Source organism: Pongo pygmaeus, chromosome Y, assembly GCF_028885625.2.
Source record: "Pongo pygmaeus isolate AG05252 chromosome Y, NHGRI_mPonPyg2-v2.0_pri, whole genome shotgun sequence".
NCBI classification, from domain to species: domain Eukaryota; kingdom Metazoa; phylum Chordata; class Mammalia; order Primates; family Hominidae; genus Pongo; species Pongo pygmaeus.
The window spans coordinates 11,716,754-11,737,500 of NC_072397.2; positions in this window are offsets into that span (position 1 = coordinate 11,716,754).

Sequence of the window (20,747 nt, forward strand, 5' to 3'; positions counted from 1 at the left end):
GACACAGAAGATATCTATTTGATATCATGGCATTAGGGCTTTCACAACCATTGTAGATTTTCTCTTCTTCATCCATTGTGTTTTTAATTCTACTTGAATCCCCAGGAACTTGAGTAGTTTTTGTTAGCCCACAGCCACTGCAGCCCAGGACCCAATGTAGCAACACGGCCTCTGCTCCAATGCCACCTTCCACACCCATCTACCTGCCCCTGTGGGTTTTAGAGCAGTTGGAGTAATTCCAGTCCTGTAAGTTTTAATTTGTTTACTCTTGTAAACAATATTATTTCATAATTTATTGTTGGTTCCTTATGATTTTCTGTATATGAGTTTATAAGATCTATGAGTAGATAGTTTTACTTTTTTCTTTCACATATGAATGTGTTGGTATATATTTGTCTTTTCTAATTGTTCTGGATGGAACTTCTAGAACAGTGTTGAATACAGTGATGAAAGTGGGCATCAATGCTGCATTCCTAATCTTAAAGTTTTGGTTCCCAACAACTCAGATGATGATTGTTATGTGCTTTGCATAAAGATGTTTTATCATATAAAAGAATTTGAAACCATTTTTTGGATGTTTGTATTATTAAATTTGTTGACTATATTTAAGTACTTTCTGTAACAGTTGAGATAAACATGTAGTGTTTTTTCGTCATTTAATTTACATGATATCTTGAAAAGGGATGGCTTTACAATGTTGAAAAACCATTGATTTTCTGAAAAAAGAACTTAGTCATTCTGGTGTGTAATGTCTTCAGTATGTACCTAATTCTATGTACTATTATTTGTTTAAACATTATGATGTCTATAATTATCAGATTTATTAACATTTAGCTTTCTGTCCCAGTGATATCATATGTTAATTCAATACTCAATTAGAATTACAAAGAAATATTGCTTGGTGTACTCTTATGGGCATTAGGGCATAGAGGATAGTCATAGAGGATATATTTAAATTTTTTTGAAGGATGATGGGGTAATATTAAAGACATGGTAGAAGTTGGGATTTAGGGATAGGGGTTTACAATTGCAGAACAAATGTTAGTGTTAGATTGAGGTTTTTGGCTGTGGTTGGTTTAGGAGCTAGTGTTGTGGTAGGACTAGGGTTAGGGTTGGAATTAGGATTAGGGTCAGTGGTCAAGGTTAGTGTTAAGTTCAGGGCTAGAGTTAGAATCAGGTTTAGACTTTAGTTTAGGTTAGGTTAGGTTTGGGGTTGGGTTATGCTTAGGTTTAGGTTAAAAAATAGGCTTATACTTACAGGTTAGGAGCTAGGGCAGGTAGGGTTAGGTTCTGGGTTAGGGTCATGGCCAGGGTTATGGTTAGTGTTATGAGTTAGAGTTAAGGCAAGGGTGATGGTGAGGGTAATAGTGTTAGTGTGTTACTGTTAGGGTTAGGGCTTAGAGTTAGGGCTAGGCTAAGGATAAGAATTCAGTTTAGGTTTTAGGATTTGGGTTCTGATTAGGGTTTCAAGTTAGTGTTAGGGTTAGGGTTAATGTTTAGAGTTTAGGGTTAGTGTTTAGGGTTTAGGGTTAGATTTAGGGTTATTGTATAGCATTTAGGGTTAGGGTTAAGGTTGCTGTAGGGTTAGGATAAAGGGTTATGGTGAGGCTCAATGTTAGGTTTGGGTTAGGTTTAGGGTTACAGTATAGGATTAGCGTTAAGTCTGGGTTTAGCATTTTGATTTCTACTTAGTGTTTATGCTTACGGTTAGGGTTAAATTCTGTTAGAATTAGGGGTTATGGTTTATGTTTAGGCTTACGGTCAGGGTTTATTTTTAGGTTTACAATTAGGGTTGAGTGTTTGGATTAGGGTTTGTGTTAGGGGTTACAATTAAGTTTAGCCTCAGATTTATGTTTTAGTCTTAGCTCTGTTCTATGACTAGGGTGAATTCTTAGGATTAAGGTAGCGTTTAGTATTTTGGAATAAGTTTAGGTTTAGGTTTAAAACGTTAGAAGATTATTGTTAGGGTTTTTATTAATTGTTAGGGTTACATCTAGGGTTCAAAGTGTATGGTTAGGGTTGATGAAGTGTTTTGTGTTAGCATAGGGCTTGCTTTTAATTTTAGCATTATGGTTGTGATTATGTTACAATTATGGTTAGGTTTATGTTTAGGTTTCTTGTTTGGGGTTTTGGTCTTGGTTAGAGTTTGTGTTAGGTTTAGTGTTGGAGTTGGGTTTGGAGTAGAGATAGGGTTAGGATTAGTGTTAAAGTTATGGGTTAGGGTTTTCATTACTTGTTAGGATTATTGTTTGAAGTTTAGGATTTAGGGCATAGTGTTAATGGTTAGGGGGTTAGGGTTAAGGTTCAGCCTTAGATTTTGAGTTAGGGCTTAGGCTTAAGTCTAGTGTTCACCTTTGGTTAGTGTTTTGATAAAGGCATTGGTTTGGCATTAGGGGTTAAAATTTAGAACTAGGGTATATTGTTTTGTCTAGTTGTTACAATTTTTGTTAGGCTTAGTGTTTTATGGTTAGGGTTGATGGTCAATTTGTGGTTGGTTTTGGGGTTACAGTTAGAGTATGGGTCAGGGTTAGATCTCAGGGTTTAGTTGGTGTTATGGTTTTGTTAAGTGCTATGTTTAGGTTTAGGACTAGGGACTATTGATTAGGGTTTGATTTGGGTTAGTGATGGGGTTTGGTTTCTGCATTTATAGTTATGGTTGGCATTGCAGTTGGGTAGGAATAGGGTTTTAGGGTTAAAGTTAGGGTTAGTGTTTTAGCATTAGGGTTATAATTAAAGGGGTGATTTGAGGTTGGGGTTGTTGTAGGATTGAGGTAGTTTTAGGGTTAGTGTTATTGTTTATGGTTAGGTTCAGATTAGAGTTTATATGTTTGGGTTATGTTCATGTTAGGGTTAGTGTTACAGGGTTAGAGTTCGGATTATAATGTGAGTGTTAGCTTTAGGATTTGGTTTAGGGTTAGTAGTAATGTTAGGGTTAGTGTTTAGAATTAGTGTTAGGGTTTCAGTGTTAGCTTCAGGTTTATATTTAAGTTTGCATTAAGGTTGGCTTAGGGTCCTGTTTAGTGTCAGTGTCATGCTCAGTTTCAGGATTATGTGTTAGAGTTAGTTTTAGGGTTACAATGAAGGGTCCAGATTTGATTTGGGTTTGGGGTTAGGGTTGGGGATAGGGTTGGATTTGCAGTTGATGTCATTCAATATATGGGTAGTGTCTGTGTCACAGTTTTAAGGTAGGGGTAGGGTAGGGTTAGGGTTAGTGTTGGGGTAGAAGTAGGAGTTAGGATTATGTGTTAGGTGTTAGTATTACAATTTTAGGGTTAGGTTTTTAGTTTTAGGTTTAGGGTTAGGATTGAGTTCAGTTTAGGGTTAGGGTTTGGGTTAAAAGTCGGGTTTTGGGTATTTTTAGGGCTAGGGGTAGGTTTAGGAATGGGGAGAGGTGTAGGGCTACATTTAAGTTTAGGGATATGGCTAGGTTATGGTTTTGGTTGGGGTTAAGATTAGGGTTATAGTTAGTGTTTTAGGGTTATTTTTAGGGTCTTATCATTGGTGTTAGTGGTTAGGATTTGGATTAGATGTCTTTTTCTGTCTCACTTGTGTTCTCCAATGTACCAGTCATCACACTCTTTCTGTCCTCCGAAGCCCATATGGACTTCAGACTTATTCAGATTTTGAAATAACTTGTCTTCATGGTGAAGCTACCAACTGTGGGCCTCCTCTCACTGAGACTTATACACTTACTGAGATTGCATGCCTGCAGATAGATAGGTCTCCTCCTAACTAAGGGCTGCAGAGGCATCTCAACAACCTTCCTGCTGATAGAAGCTAACCACTGTGAATCTCTCCTACACTAAGGGCTTCAGAGATGTTTACACAAACTGTCTGTCTACTGAAATTTGTCACTCTGTGTCTCTTATTTACTGAGTGTTGCACAGATGCAGGTATATCCTCTTTGTAAAATGGAGTTACCCACTTTGTGTCTACTGAGATCTGTATCTTCACTCAATAAAGCATTTATTTACCTTGGTTACTCTCCATTTTCCCACATACGTCATTCTTTCTGGACATGGGACAAGAACTCATGACCCACTGAACGGTACAACTAAAAGTATGGTAAGAGAAACAGGATTGAAACACTTGAACCCACACTTGCCACATTGTTAGCAGAATTTTTTTTAAAAAAAGGAATAGAAGGGCTTCAACCCTTAGAGAAGCCAAGATCAAAACATGTTCCAAGTCAGAACTGTGACACCATCACTGGGGCTCTCCAGTTTCTGGCATTTCTAAGCTTTCAGATGCCACTGCATTCTCCAGTGCCTGTGGAGGAAACAGCCTGTGGTATGCCTGATTCAGCCAAAGACTTGCAGGGTTTTGGCACCTCTTCTAGCACTTGTATCAGCTCACCTTATCACAGCCAATTTGTTTAGCTGTGTGCAGTGGCTGGACTCAACAGCCACTCAGGTACCTCTCTCTACTCTGTGACTGGCTCACCCATAGCAGTAATAGAATCTGAGCTGATAATTTGAGCTGAGCACATCCTATCAAGCTGAGTCAGTAAAATTAGCTCAGTAGCCCCAAGAGAAAATTGGGCAATGCTGCCACCATCCACAAAGATTTTTGGCTGGTGAAGCAACAGCCTAGAGATACTGTGACAAAAGTAAGATTGTTCACCTGTGGCCAGTAGATTATTCAATCATGCCTATGTAATGAAGCCGCAATAAAAATCCAAGAGGACAGGCTTCAGAGAGCTCTGGATAGCTAAACTTGAAAAGTTTTCTAGAAAATTGTGAGCACATAAAAGCAGACACTAATAATTTTAAATGTCAATGATAATGTAGGTGTTTCTCCTTTATTTTGAAAGAAGTTTCAGCATTTGACTATATGTTCAGAATTTTAACTTATTAAATATTACCTATTCCAAGTTAGCCTAAAAACTACACATTATAAACATAAAAACTTAAATATTTCCACCTAAATGTTTCTATGATTCACTAATACTACAGAAGTTTTTTTAGAGATATAGTGGTTTCTTCATGTTAACTGGGTTAGAACTAGATACTTATGAAAGAAAACAAAATAAATTGATATCTCAACATGAATTCTAACCATATGTTCAGTTTAGAACTTTGTCTCTCTGAGGTATGTGTGATTTTGTAAAGTCAAGACACTGTCTCAGATGTTTCTGTGTCTCTATTTGGGGGAGGGGAGGAGAGAGTGCCTCATAAAGCATTAGGATATGCATCCTACAATATAAACATCAGAAAAGCAAACATTCTTATAGGCTTTTGTGTCATCTAAACCTAATAAAAGACAAGTCGGATCTTTTATATAGTAGTAGCCACAAATAAAAATTAGAGCTTGAAAGAACAGTCTAGTACTTACCAGTCTGCTTTTATATTAGGGCTGATATGGGTATAAAACAATAACACTTGGGCCAAGAAGCTATTTTATTATTTATTTTAAAGGTAGAGTGTGTAAAATGCCTTGATCATATTAAATAAATAGCTTGTACATTTCCAGTTCTCATTTCAAGACTTAGCTATGGGTAATATTATTTTGGGCTATGAAGATGGATTAGGGCATCTTGGAGCTAGTTACGTATTCTGCTCAGCTCAATTCTTGTGTCCTGAGCAGACAAACTGGCACATACTTTAACATGGATTCTATCCCTTGTGCTGAGCCCCAGATTTTCTTCATCACTTCACATACTCTCACGTTGGCCTGTTTCATTTCCATCATAACGTTACAGTGAACAAGAGTGTTACATTCTTTTAGCACAACTGGATTACATGAGGCAAGCTCCTTAATAGGGATCCTAACCTCTTGGGTGAAAGTTGCAGCCCAAGACACCTGAGAAACCAAGCCTTTGGCACATGCCTTTCATGCTGTCAGCTTTCACCAACCAATCAACGTTTAATTGGAAGATGCTCCACCCATCATCTTGGGAAATGTGATGGTAGAATAGCCACCTGGACTCTGTCTAAAGGTTGCACAAGTGGTTTGAAACCAAGCCTTTTCTTTACCTGAAACCAAATCACAAAAAGCATTATAGGAGAACCTAGTTGAATGCCTGGGCCACTGGCTGGTACAATAGGCTTCTTAAACAGAGTGAAAGTATTCACAAAGTTCTTGATGGTGTCCAACATTTCAATGCTTGTTCTGTTTCTGTCATTTCTTAAATGCACACAAAATGAAGACCACAGCAAAAGGCACTGCTAACTACACAGAGCAGCACAAACTTGCTGTCATTCCCAGTGGCCATATTCAGAGCATTCTCAATTTCTTTCATTACTTCTTTATTTAGTGAGTTTTTCTCTGTTGATATAGTTGATAGCAATATCTAGTAAAGCCAACCTCTTTCCTCACCACAATGTCTCTAAACCTGCTGGCACTTTCTGTTAGCCTTACGGGGAAATACATCCTTTTGATAAAAGGCTGATCTTTTTCATCATCAACAATCTTTCTTTGCCCACCTATCACACTTGGAACAGATATATACATGTTTTTTGTTCCATTGGCCATTAACGGATCCATTAATTCCAATGTACCTTCCTTATTACCTGAGCCTGTGGCCATGGAAGTAGTAATTGAGCCAGACAGCTGAGATATGAATGGATGTATCTGGGGCCACTTCCCTCTTCCAGCGTGTTTTGCACCAAGATCTGATAAAGATCTGATGGGCTTCTCTGATGCCACCTTGTGCACCAACATATCCTGCTAATCTGGTGCCACAGGATCCAGTTTCTCAGGTTCTTGAAAGCCATTCACTGTGTTTTTGCTGTTAACAGTCTCAGAATTGCAAATGTCTTGATGGTTGAATTTACTAGCTCCATATTTTTGGGTTGGAGAGAGGTGAAGCTGCATTTTTCTAAAGTTCTGGCTGGCAGCAAACGTCTAGCTATTTTTGGATTTGTGATGTTTGCCTGTCATTTTTTTAGGAGAGTTCTTAGAAAAGTTGGTGTTGGTAGATCTAGGAGTTCCTTTTCTGACATTGTTTGAAAAAGTTCTACCTGTTCTGGTCAGTATGCTTTTTTTCTGATTTTTAGTCATCTCTTGTAGTCATAAATACATTTACCACAGTTTACAACGTGCTTCTCTGGTTCCCAATTGTCAGCCTTTTCATTGAACCAAATACTGTATCTTCCCTTTTATGTCTTGTCTTTTGTCAATAATAGTTCAAACTTCAACCTCATGGGTAGCCATGAAGAAAGAGACAGGTTGAGGCAGTTGCTGTGTCAACTTTGTTTCAGTTCAGTCTCCACATAGTCCCTGCTTTCTGCCTCCAGTGCTTCACCAGGCCCTGGGTATGGATGAGTCTCTTCCGCTTCATGGCCACTGGCATGGTAAAAGTTGTGCGAAGAAGCAGTTATGCTATGTGCCTCAGGCTGTCCACATTTACTCCACGGTGGGACAGCTGAGGTTTCTGTTCAGGGTGCCGAGAGGGCTGGATAGGTAGCCACTGGTAAGAGCAGTTAAATCCACAGCTCCTTCTCTCGGATGTAGTGCAGAAAGCTTTCTACCAGCCATTACTCTTTTCTTTGTGGTTGCTGTGATGATTATATTGAACATTCTAAAGTTATAACACGTTCAAAGTCACGTTAGTTTACTTTCAGTAACATACGAAACCCCTACTCATTTATAGCATAGCCCCCATTATTTCACTTGCTGATTTCTCAAAATTATACCTTTATGTATTGTATATCAAAAACACAAACCAGGCCAGGCATAGTGGCTCACACCTAGAATCTCAGGAGTTTGAGAGGGGAGGTGGACGGATCACCAGAGGCCGGAAGTTCCCGTCCAGACTGACCAATGTGGATAAACCCCATCTCTACTAAAAAATACAAAATTAGCCAGGTGTGGTGGTGCATGCCTGATATCCCAACTGCTTGGGAAGGTTTTCAGGCAGGAGAATCGCTTGAACCCAGAAGGCAGACATTGCGATGAGCCAGGATTGCACCAGTGCACTCCAGCCTGGGCACCAAGAGCAAAAGTCCATCTCAAAAAAAAAAGAAAAAAAAATAGGCCAAGGGTGGTGGCTCACTCTTGTAATCCGAGCACTTCGGGAGGCTGAAGAGGGTGGATTGCGAGGTCAGGAGATCCAGACCATTCTGGCTAACATGGTAAAACCCTGTCTCTACTAAAAATACAAAAAAAATCGTAGGGTGTCATGGCTAAGCTGGTAGTCCAGCTACTCAGGAGGCTGAGGCAGAAGAATGGTGTGAACCCAGTAGGCAGAACTTTCAGTCAGTTTAGATCTCGCCACTGCACTCCAGCCTGGGCGACAGAGCGAGACTCCATCTCAAAAAAAACAAAAAAACAAAAAAAACAAAAATGAGCCAGGCGCGGTGGCTCGTGCCTATAATCCCAGCACTTCGGGAGGCTGAGGTGGGTGGATCATGAGGTCAGAAGATAGACAGGAACCTGGCTAACACGGTGAAACCCTGTCTCTACTAAAAGTACAAAAAATTAGTCGGGCATTGTGGTGGGCGCTTCTAGTCCCAGCTGCTCCGAAGGCTGACGCAGGAGAATGGCATGAACACGGGAGGTGGAACTTGCAGTGAGCTGAGATGGTGCCACTGCTCTCCAGCCTGGGCGACAGAGCGAGACTCCGTCTAAAAAAAAAAAAAAAATTGGCTTTTTTTAAAAAATAAAATTATATTGTCAATTATGTGGAGAGCAAATTACGGAGATTCATATTGTTAATTTTTTCTCTTTTATAATTGTTCATGTATTTATCTTTACCATAATCTTTATTTATTTATACTGCCGTTTAGTGTCCTTTCATTTTGTCATGAAATATTCCATAAAGCATTTCTTAAAGGGTTATCTAAAAAGACCTCAGCTTATATCTAGGAATGTCATAATTTCTCCCTCACATTTGATGGACTTTATTTGGACGTAAGATTTCTGTTTGAAAGTCTTTTCTTACATCACTTGGAAAATATTTGTCTACTGCTTTCTGGCCTCTGAGTTTTTAGATAAGAAAACTGCTGATTATTTTTGAGGGTCCATTTTGCATGACTAGTCACTTCTCCTGCTGCTTTCAAGATTCTCTTTGTCTTTGTTTTAGACAGTATAATTTACATGTTAAGTTTGAGTGTGTTTCTTTGAGTTTATCTTAATTAGAGTTTGTTGAGCTTCCTAAGTGTTTACTTCCTCAAATTTGTTATATTCTTGACCGCTGTATTTTTAGTCTCCCTGTTTCTTTGTGTCTCTCTTTGAACTTTCAAAATGCATAAGTAGGTCTTCTTGATGGTGTCCTACTGGATCTAGGTTGTGTTCACATTTCTTTATTTCTTTTTCTCTTTCCAACCTAATAATTTCAACTGCCCTTTTTCTAGGTTTGCCAATATTTTCTTCTTTTATCTGCTCAAGTCTCCTTTTAAATGTATGTAGAAAATTTCTATCTCATTTGTTTTCCTTTTCAGGTCCAGAGTTTTTTCTTAGTTTTAAAAATAAGTTTACTCTCTCTTTATTAACATTTTTTGTTCATGAATTTCTTTGGTTTGGAAAGTTTAGGCAGGAGAATCCTTTGGTTTATTCTGGTAGCTTCCTCAGGACATTAATTTTTAAATTTATTTTTTAGTAAGACTGCCATTTAAGCTTTCTAGGAAAAGCTTCTGTTAGTGATTTTTTTTTTTTCCTTAGGATGAGCCATACTTTCTTATTTCACTTTATGCTTTGTGATTTTGTTGGTGTTGAAAAGAGGCATTCAAATTTTAAAATGCTGAAACTTTGAAAATCAGATTTTCTCCCTCTGTGATTTACTAGGGTTTTTTTATTCCTCATGTCAGTTATTTCTGTCCTGGCAGTCAGTCTTACTCAACTTATTCTTGGGTCTTTCTTGAGCCTGCACCATTTGGGGGCACATGTGGTTAACAACAAATTTTATTCTAAAGTTTCATGTACAGATGTTTTCTTTTTAATGTTTTTGTCCATAATTATCTGGTCTCTTAAGGGAAAAAAAAGAAAAATTAGAATAGAAATGATCTGGCTCTTTAAATCTTCTGGAAGTTATTTGAGCAGGAGAAGGAAAAGCCTGCAAAAGTTTTGGGGAATGAAATCATGACTTTTTCTCTGTGTCAGGACTGACATAATCATAAGCAGCAATTGGTGCCCAAGTCCTCCTGAGATTTGGAGGACTGAGTTCTTTTTGTTTATTCTGGCTCTTGCCAGCTGCTGCAGAAGTATTTTCAAGGTAGCACACCACTGCAGTAGTTGATGAAAAATAAATAGCTGCTGGTGATCTATGCTATAAAAATGATCAAATTTAATTGTTGTTTACTGTACAAATCTTGTTTTGGAAACTATACATTCAGACAGACTCTGGAGTTCCAAACTAATTGTATCATACCAATTCTGCCACTTGAAGAAACAGATATATAGTGCTCTATAGTCCAGTCATGCTTTTCCCAGAACTTGTGTCATTTTACTTTGAATCTCCATGTTTTTGCATTTAAAGTAATACTTTTGTAGAAATTGTATAAGTAAATCCTTCTTTAAACATGCTTTTTTGCCATTCTTTGCCCTTTCTATGCAAGAGCTCATATTTAAAGTTATTACAAGTAAAAAAGGCATACTCTAATGTTTACTTACTTGTTTTACCTATTTTCTGTATCATATTTGATCCTCATTGATCATTTCAAAAATATGGTTATTTTTTAATTTATTATTTTCAGTATTTTTATATTATAATTAGTTGTGTTTGGGACTTCATGTAATATTCTACAAATAAAATTGCCTACTTTTAAGAATATTAACTCAATTGAATTATCTAAAATTTAATTTTAACAATATAAAAATAGCTGCTCTTGGGCTTTTCTGACCTTCTCAATTTATATTATTGTTTCAGCTTTTTTCTGTACGCATTGAGTGCCCATTAAAATAGATCTGTATTTTTGAATGCAATAATTGCCTAACAGAAGTATAATAGTATTAGCTGACTTTGCCAGTGTCGTAATAGTAATACTATTTTCCTTACAGAAGGGTTAGTTATACATTCCTTTAGCTTTTATTTAGGCATTTTTTGCTTGCATATTATTTTTCAAGTTATATATTTTATTCATATCTCCAAGGTGTTTTCTTAGTTATTGAAAGCTTAGCATGCATTCCATTAGCATTTTTAATAAGACCAATATGAAAACTAACATAAAAACAGAATCTGTATTAACTGATTGTCTATTGTATGAGATAACTCTACTGTTTTCTCTCAATATCATAAAGGTTTGTGACCAATTCTTGGCATTTTCAACCAGGATAAGTTCTTTGTTAGGCAAAACAGAAAGAAATGTGTTTTATCAATTCGTCATGTATCTCCTAGGAAGACTAGAAAAAACACAGTAAATGAGCACATAAAAGCTTCTTTACTCCTCCCTGAATCAGGAATCTGGGCCTCAAATTAAAAATATAAATTTCAGATTAGAAGGCTTCATCTGTGCCAGGGAGGCAGTATGGCAATCCAAAAATAAATTTATAATTTTAAAATTGTCTCCCTTGATTGTTTGCTTAGTTGTTAGCAACCATTGATTTCCAGGGTCCAAACACTTTTTTATTAGTTTGATATTTCTTTGAATGGTTTGAAGCTGTCTTCCTTGTAGTTTTGCTTTCATTTTTATTTGTAAAGCACTGATTGTTTTCTAATCTCAGAGTTTATTTTTATTTAGGAGATCTATATTTTTGTCCGATAAAAATGTTATTTAAAATAGTTACATTGAATATTACACCTCTAATTTGGGATCCTAGATGTTTTGGTTTTGTTTTAGTGGTTATGGTGTAAAGTTTTTGTTTGCATTTTATTAATTGAGTTTATCAATTCCATATACAATGCATGAGCCAAGATTCTCTGTTATAAAGTGCATTTTGGTGTTATGTAAAGCAAGTGTACAGTAATTTGTTTCAAAAGTGACTTGCAAGTACATATCTAAATAAAATAATAAGAGAATAATCATGTAAGTATGCAGCAAGATCCACAAGCATGATGATTTCTGGCAGAGGCCTGCTTAGATTGTTTGCAATACAGCGAGGTCACTGTGGTTGGAGCAGGTACTGTGGAAGGGGAATGATTATAAATTGTAAGACCATAGAGATAACAGACAGTCCAGGGTGATTGTCCATGGTTTCCATAGGTCAGTAGATTTAACTTTAGTTGTACTTTATGCCTGGTTGATGACTGGAAGTGGAATTGGTAAGGTCGTTACTAGCATCTGGTGCTGAAAGGCTGGAAATGCTGCTAAATATCTTAAAATCTAGAGTCTTAGGCATCTTTGAGATATTAACTGTGTTGAAACATCTCTCCAGAAAATTGTAAAAAAATAAACACACTTTCAGAACACTTTGATTTTATATTTTCAAGATTTCTTAACTCAATCTTTGCTTTCTGTAAATAAGAAGGATTTTAGGAAGCATTTTTAAAGTTCAGTTGATTCAAGTTACAGTAAGTGTTAGTAAAGTGAAGTCTGTTCAGTTAATCGATGGTTAGAAACTAAAGCATATATTTCCTTTTTTTCCCTTTTTTTCCCATTACTTTTTAAATATTTCCATAAAATGCTAATATAGCAAAATAAAACCCTAGGCCATGTCTCTTTTGGGGAACCAAGGGAGAAAACTCAATCAGCGGCTTTTAGGATAGAACTAATCTTGACTACAGCTGGAAGACATACATAGTGCACATGCACACATGTGCACTGGCACACTCCTATGCATACACATTGTGCATATTTGTCATAAGACAAATATTAAATGTGTCTTATTACATGAAAGTTGCTAAGATATTACAATAAGCAAGCCAAATGAATATTAAGATTTCAAAGATTATTGCCAGTGTTAGAGAAATCTTGCTTTTGCTAAAGTTGTTGAAGAGACTTAATACTTAAGTATCTTCTACTGTTTAATAAATTACTTGATAGAAGATTGTATAGTGGGCATCTTTGATCACAATTACTTATGCTCTGCCTTATTGTAAAATAACTCAAAATAAATACTTTCAGAAAAATTTATATTAGAAAACAAGAGAAAATAAAACAAATGAATGAGAAAATTGCTGTAATATAAAAAATGTGGAACATGAAAAAATATATACTAAGATAAATCCAAAAAGAAGGTTTATTCATACAATGTAAAATCTTTCCTGTTTGAATAAAAATTTGTTTCAGAACCTTAGCAGCTGTCAGCAACATGGTAATTAACCACATGTATAATGCTCAATTAGTTGTATATGGAGCATAAAATGTATGAGGAATTTATTAAGTATTAACTCTCACATGATCACAATAGTCCACCTGCAAGCTGAGGAGAAAGGAGAGCCATTTTGAGTCCCAAAACTGAAGATCTTGGGCCTCAATGTAAAAGGGGAGGAAGCATCCAGCACGGGAGAATTATGTAGGCTTGGAGCTAGGTTCATGTCTGATTTTCACATTTTTCTGTCTGCTACATTTTCATTATATGTTGATTAGATTGTGCCCACTAGATTAAGGTGGATCTGCCTTCTTCCACCCACTTACTCAAAATGTTAATTTTTTTGTGGGGGGAAACACCCAATAGATACACCCAAGATTAATACTCTGTAACCCCCAATCCAATGAAGTCCACAATCAGTATTAACCATCACAACTCCACTTCTTGTCAAGTTGAACCCATACAAATCTTGTAAGAGCATACATAATCTTCAAATGAAGACAATAATGTGGTCATAAGTACAACTAGCCTAATACAACTATCCTTTGTACAACCAGGAACATATCAATCCCTAAACCCAATACTATTATGTAAAGTTAAGTATGCTCAAATACTAATATGAGGTCAATAAATCTTATGTCACATGATAAAGAAAAAGAAAAAACATAAAGATATTTCTATGTGTATACATGCACAAGCTTTTTTTGGAGTCTGACTCTCTCACTGTCACTGAGGCTGGAGTGCAGTGGCAGAATCTCAGCTCAGTGCAAGCTCCACCTCCTAAATTCACACCATTCTCCCTCCTCAGCCTGTAGCTGAGACTACAGGCACCCACCACCACAACTGGCTAATTTTGTTTTTGTATTTTTAGTAGAGACGGGCTTCACTGGGTTAGCCAAGATGCTCTTGATCTCCTGACCTCATGATCTACCTGCCTTGGCCTCCCAAAGTGCTGAGATTATAGGCGTGAGCCACCGCACCCAGCCAAACTTTTTTTAACAAAAGGAAGAAGTATTTAGGACCTTCAAAGTCCTCATTTCTGCCACTGGTCGTGTTGTCATAGCTGATACTGATGACTAACTTATTCTACCAAATTTTCTATATTTCTTTTGCCTTCAGTAAGCACCTCAGCAGGTGCTGTTTGTTCTTTTTCTTCTGGTGGAGTGACCCAAGGCTTAATTCTTGAAGAGTCTGGACTATTTGTATTCCTGCCAGAATTAGACCGCTGTAGTTATCCACTGACATTAATCACAGGGCATGTTAATATTAACAGGCACCCTGATGGATTTCCTGTATTACATGCTTACTCTTCCTTACCTCCATTGCAGAGTAGTAGACTGATTTCATCTGATAGTTTAGGTCAATTACCACAGCAAAAACTGTAACCCCTTTATTAGCCTGATGACTGAAACGTAGGAGGAACCCAAAGTGCTAAGGGGGAAATCTTAACTTCTAATTTAATGGAATCATTCAATGGATCCCATTCAGGATGATGGGAAACATGGTAGGATCAGTGAATCCATAATCAGTAGACCACTGCCACACTTCTTTAGCCATAAAGTGAGTGCCTTGCTCAGAGGCAGTGCTGTGTGGAGTAACATGATGGCAGATAAAGCATTTTATTAGTTCATGGATGGTAGCCTTGGCAGAAGCATTGCATGCAGGATAGGCAAATCCATATCCAGAGTAAACGTATATTTCTTTGAGGACTAACCTCTTTCCTTTTCATAATGGAAGAGATCAAATGTAATCCAACTTCCATCACATCGCTCGCTGATTACCCCACAAAAATGGTGCCATATTGACAGCTCAGTGTTGGTTTATGCTGCTGGCAAATTGGGAATTCATCAATGGCCATAGCCAGGTCACCCTTGGTAAGTAAAAGTTCATTTTCTGAACCTTGCATAACCTCCATCCCTGCCATCGTAGACACTTATATAACTTACTTGTCCTTTCAGGACCTGCTCGAGCATGGTCACATATATGCCACTTCCATTTGATGATGAAATGCTGCTGTGCACAACCCATTTTGTGACTAGATGGTGAAGAAATCAAGCAGTTCATGATAGGACATTTAGTTCATATGGTGACTTGATGACCCATAGTCAAACGTTCAGTTTCCAACAAAGTCCAGTAAGAGGCCAAGAGCTGTCTCTCAAAAGGAGAGTAGTTATTTGTAGAAGATGGTGGAGCTTTTCTTCAAAACACTAGAGACCAATGCTGTGATTCACCTGTGGGAGGTAGCAAGGCCTCCAAACAGCAACCTTATGTACCAATGATGCCTCAAGCACCATTAGATCTGCTGGGTCATATGGCCCAAGTGGCAGAGAAGCTAGCACAGCATCCTAGAACTGCAGCAGATCTTCCTCCTGTTCTGGACACTACTCAATACTGGCAGGCTTTCAGGTCACTAAATAAATGGGCCAGAGTAAGACACTCAAATGAGAAATGTGTTGCCTCCAATATCCAAATAGTTTCCCTAGACATTTTGCCTCTTTCTTGGTTGTAGGAGGCGCCTAATGCAGCAACTTGTTATTTACCTTAGAACCCCTGGAAATTTTACTGAGATAAAATGTCCCTGAATTTTAGTCAGATTTATTTCCCATTCTCTGGTACAAAAATGTCTCATAAATAAGTCCAGTATGTTTTCTACTTCTGTTCACTGGGTAAAATCTGCATAATGTCATCAATGTAATGGACCAGTGTACTATCTTGCAGAAGCCAAAAGCAATCAAGGGCTCTCTAAATAAGATTATGACATACAGAGAGAGAGTTGATATACCCCTGTGTTAGGGCAATAAAGACATATTACTGGCCTTGATAGCTGAAGGCAAATTCTTTCTGGTAAGCCCTACAGACAGGAATGAAGAAAAAGGTATTTTCCAAGTGAATTATTGCATACCAGGTACCAGGAGATGTATTAATTTGCTCAAACAATAAAACCACATCTGGTACAGCAGCTACAACTGGAGTCACCATGCAGTTAAGCTTATGATAATCCACTATCATTCTCCAAAATCCATCTGTCTTCTGCATCAGACAAATGGGAGAGTTGTAGGAGGATGTGTTGCTAATTACCACTCCTGCACCTTTCAAGTCCTTGATGGTACCACTAACCTTCACAATCTCCCCAGAAAATTGATATTGTTTTTGATTTACTGTTTTTCTAGGCATAGGCAGCTCTACTGGCCTCCATTTGACCTTTCCCATTATAGTAACTCTATCCTATAAGTCAGGGAGCAAATGGTGGATTCTGCCAGCTGCTAAGTATGTCTATGCCAATTATGCATTCTGGCACTGGAAAAAAGGACCACAGAATCAGTCTAGGGACCCAGTGAACCCCTTATGAGTCTGACTGAAGCTAAAACTTTATTAATTACCTGACCTTCATAAGGTCCTACTTTAATTGAAGGACAGTGATTTTTTTGTCCCCTGGAATCAACATCAGCTCATAGACTGTGTCCAGCAGTCCCTGAAAATTCTGATCATTTCCCTTTCCACATCAAGATGCAATTATTCCCATTGTGTTTAAATTTGGTAGTTTACTGTAGTTTCCACCCTTAGATCTGATATACAGAGAAGAAAAATTACAGGGCTCTTCAAAGATACAGGTGCTGATCTCACAAATCTATTTCACAAGGCACTGATCAAGGGTGTATTTTTGAACCCTCCCAACTGGGGTGAGTATGTCTAAAGTGACAAATTCACTCCACCATTCAAATCTCCCTAGGCCTTTGGATGTCTTCCTTTACATTAAACCAATAAAGAGCAGACTTTTGTAGCCCACTCATAGTTGGCCATCTTTTTATTTATGTTTCAGCTAATCAAGCAAATAAATTATTAGAACTTGTTTTAAACTCCTTGAGCTGCAGCTTTAAATGCAGAGAGCCTAGTCACTAAATGTAATGAGCCCTGATCAATAAATTCAACCTGATACAATTCTGTTTTTTTCCCACTATTTTCTCATACCTATACTATCCATTCCCATGCCTGTTCTTCAGACTCCTTTTTATGTACGTTTCAAAACTCAAACAGTTCTTTTTGTGTGTACCACACCTCCTCAGAGGTCACATTCTCAATCTCACCTCTAGGAGCCCACCAGAACTTTGCAGGAGCTCAGTCAGGATGGTGGGGAAAATTATAAGTCACAAACATTCTTGCAAAGCCTGAAGGATTTTGTAAAAGTCTCAGGATAAGGTTATGGCTGAAGGCAACCTAATCCTTACCTTGAGTAGATAGGTTAAATTGCATAAAAAGGAAGGTAGATTAGTTCATCTAACTAGCTTCTTTACTCATGTGGTCCTAAGACTAACCTTTGATGTACTGCAGCTGCTTAATTGCTTTCTACTTGGGAAGTCTGCAATGTCAATTACCCTCTAGTGGTATTTACTCAGATCTTTGTCAATCTTACTGTACAAATGCAAGTCTCACTGGCTGATTGAGGCTGCAGTTGCAACTGTTTAGTGCATTCTATGTGTATTCTCTAAGTGGCCCAGATGCTTAGTCGAACTGGCAAAGTGAATATTTGTTTGTCAGTGTACTTTATTCATCCATCATTGAATCAGGGTCTGCAAGACAGACCCCCATACCCAGCACCCCCATGTGAAGAACATGGCAAAGGAGGTGTGATGGACCCCCTGAAAACAAGGTTGAAGAAGACTGTGTGGTCAAGTCAGTAAAACAGGAAGTCATTTGTGCCCACTTGGGGTTTTTCAGGTTTGGGGGGTATTGGTCAGGCTGAGGTTTCATCATGGGACAACATTTACAAGCTCAACAGAAACAGTATATAAAATGTTGTAATAGTTGCTTAATGCTACCTGAGTGTCAGCTTCATGGCCTCACTTAAGAGAACTAATGCAGACTGCTGTATCACATAATCCATGGTTCCCAGAAGAAGGAATGCTAGAGGTAGAATTCTGGTAACAGGTGGGGAGAAATCTTAAACAGCATGATGTACAAAGGCAATGGGTCCCAGTATCATCTTTAACACTATGGGCCCTTGTAAGGATGGTTTTAGTCTCATTACACACAGAAGAGCCTAAAAAGGGGAAGGAGGAGAAAATGTCACCTGCCTTATTGCCTCTGCTGGTGGTGAATCAAGTGGCCAGGCAAAATATAACAGCTAATATGCTCCAGGGAAGGGGTCCTCAAGCTAATGTACAATAAAAACTAAATTTTGATGCCCAGGCTTATGCTGATGTCTCTGTGTGCTCTCAGGGCTTGGGACCAAATTCCCAAAAGCGGAATCCAGCAGGAATCTTTTGTAAATGTTTGACAAGGGCCTCAGAAGCCATTTGTTGAGTTAATCAATCACTTAACCCAGGCAATTAAAAGACAAATTAGACATGCCCTGAAAGCTGATATCTTATCATTGCAATTGGTTTTTGAAAATGCTAATGTGGATTGCCAGCAGCCAATGCAGGCAATCAGAGGAAAGACCACCACTGTTGGGGAGCTAATATCAGCATTTCACCTGGCAGGAACTGAGATACACAAACACAAAATATTGGCTATAGCATTAAGGCCTCCTAAAGTGAAAAGGGAGAGAGATCAAAATTGTATTGTATGAGGAGAGCCAGGTCATATGACAACGGAATGTCCCCATAGTAAAGATCAAGGTAACTAAGGGAGAGAATCCACTTCTATATGTCCCTAAATTAGGAAGGGGAAGCATTAGGCAGATCAATGAAGGTCTAAATTTGATAAAAACAGCAACCCCATAAGAAACCAGTCAGAAACTTCATGAGGGGTCAGCTATAGGCACCACTCCCAACTGGGGCAATGCCAGCAGCTTTCCCTGGTCAAATGGGAAGCCCATAGTCCTCTCTCTCAGAGTGGCCACCACTGGGAACACAGGACTGGACTTACTCTGCCCCAGTGAATTCGTGCTAAAAGAAGACTCTAAAAGTGTTGCAATTGGAATCTGGGGCCTGGTGCCTCTGGGAACAGTGGGATTAGTCCTAGAGCACTCTAGCCTACCCAGTCAAGGAATTAATGTCCCCAACGGGGTAACTGATAGTGATTATCAGAGTGAGATATTGATGATGATGGAATGTAAAGGTCTGCATATTCCTCCCCCTGGATCAAAGATAGCTCAGTTACTGATTTTACCATACTGGGTCCTTAATGCCCATGGAAAGGACAGGGGAAAGGGAAGCTTTGGAAGCACAGGAGCCATGGGAGTATATTGGAATCAATTAATCACTGATCAGAGACCCATGATTACTTTAAAAACTGGAAATAAGAATTTTACTGGCTTATTGGACACAGGGGTGAATATTTTAATCATTAGTGAAAAGAACTGGCCAGAAACTTGGCCTTGGATCACTCAGAAACAGAAAATTTCTGCATCAACAAAGTGCACACAGCCTGGCAGAGCATGCTCCCCCTAACATGCTGCAATTCAGAAGTAAGAACAACAGTTTTACAACCTGTTATCATGTCCATCCCTGTTAATCTTTGGGGACAGGGCCTGTGCAGGGAGGTCGCTCTGCATACTCCTTTCTGACAATGGCCACTGTTGTTACTCCTCCTCTACCCTGACATTGTCTCTCAAGATCTGATTTGGGAAGAATAGTGGCCTCTGAAGTGAGAGAAACTACAGAAGGCTCATGAATTAGTCAGAGAGCAATTGGAGGCTGGGCATATCAAATTATCTTACAGCCCCTGAAATTCCCCCATTTTCATCATTCCCAAAAAGCCTGGGAAATGGATAATTTTACATGACTTACATGCTATTAATGCTAATTTACAACCTATTGGGCCCCTTCAACAGGGCCCCCCTTTCTCCACTTTGATTCCTCAAGATTTGCTTGTAATCATTATTGACTGAAAATATTCTTTTTTATACAATTTCTCCAGGACAGAGAAAAAATTGTGTTTACAATATCAGCTATCAATAATGAAAAGCCAGCTTGTTAATTTCACTGGAAAGTGCTTCCTCAAGGAATGCTAAACAGTCCTACCTTGTGTCAGTGTCATGTAAATCAAGCTTTGCTCCCCAGTAGAAAAGAGCTTTCCAATTGCAAGATTAATTTTTTTATGGATGATATTCTACTTGCAGCTCCAATGGAGACAATACTTTTAAATTTATGTTCTTGTGTCATAAAGAATACACAGTTAAGAGATTTAATCTTTCCACCTGAGAAAAGACAGATGTCTTCTCCTTGAAATTTCTTGGGTACATACCAACTTTCCTGTCAGTAAGACCTCAAAAGATTAAATTAAATACTAGCAAGTTACATACCTTAAATCATTATCAAAAATTTCTGAGAGACATTAATTTGCACCACCCCAGTGTGAAGATTTCTACTGATAAACTACAAAACCTATATCTTATCTTAAAGGGCAATCCAGCCCTAGTTTATCCCAGATATTTAACCCCTGCAGCAAAAAGACAAATCAAGGAACTAGAACTAGAACTGCATCAAAAAGAGAAATCAAGGAAATAGAACTAGCTGTCTCTCAGAGGCAGCTAGATCACATATTCTGAAGCTTTTCCGTACATGCTGGTTATCTTTCCCAGCAAACACTCCCCTAAAGGATTAGTAAGACAAATGGTCCCTGGGCTATGCTTCCTAGAATGGAATTTTTGCTCACATAATGGGACTAAAACACTA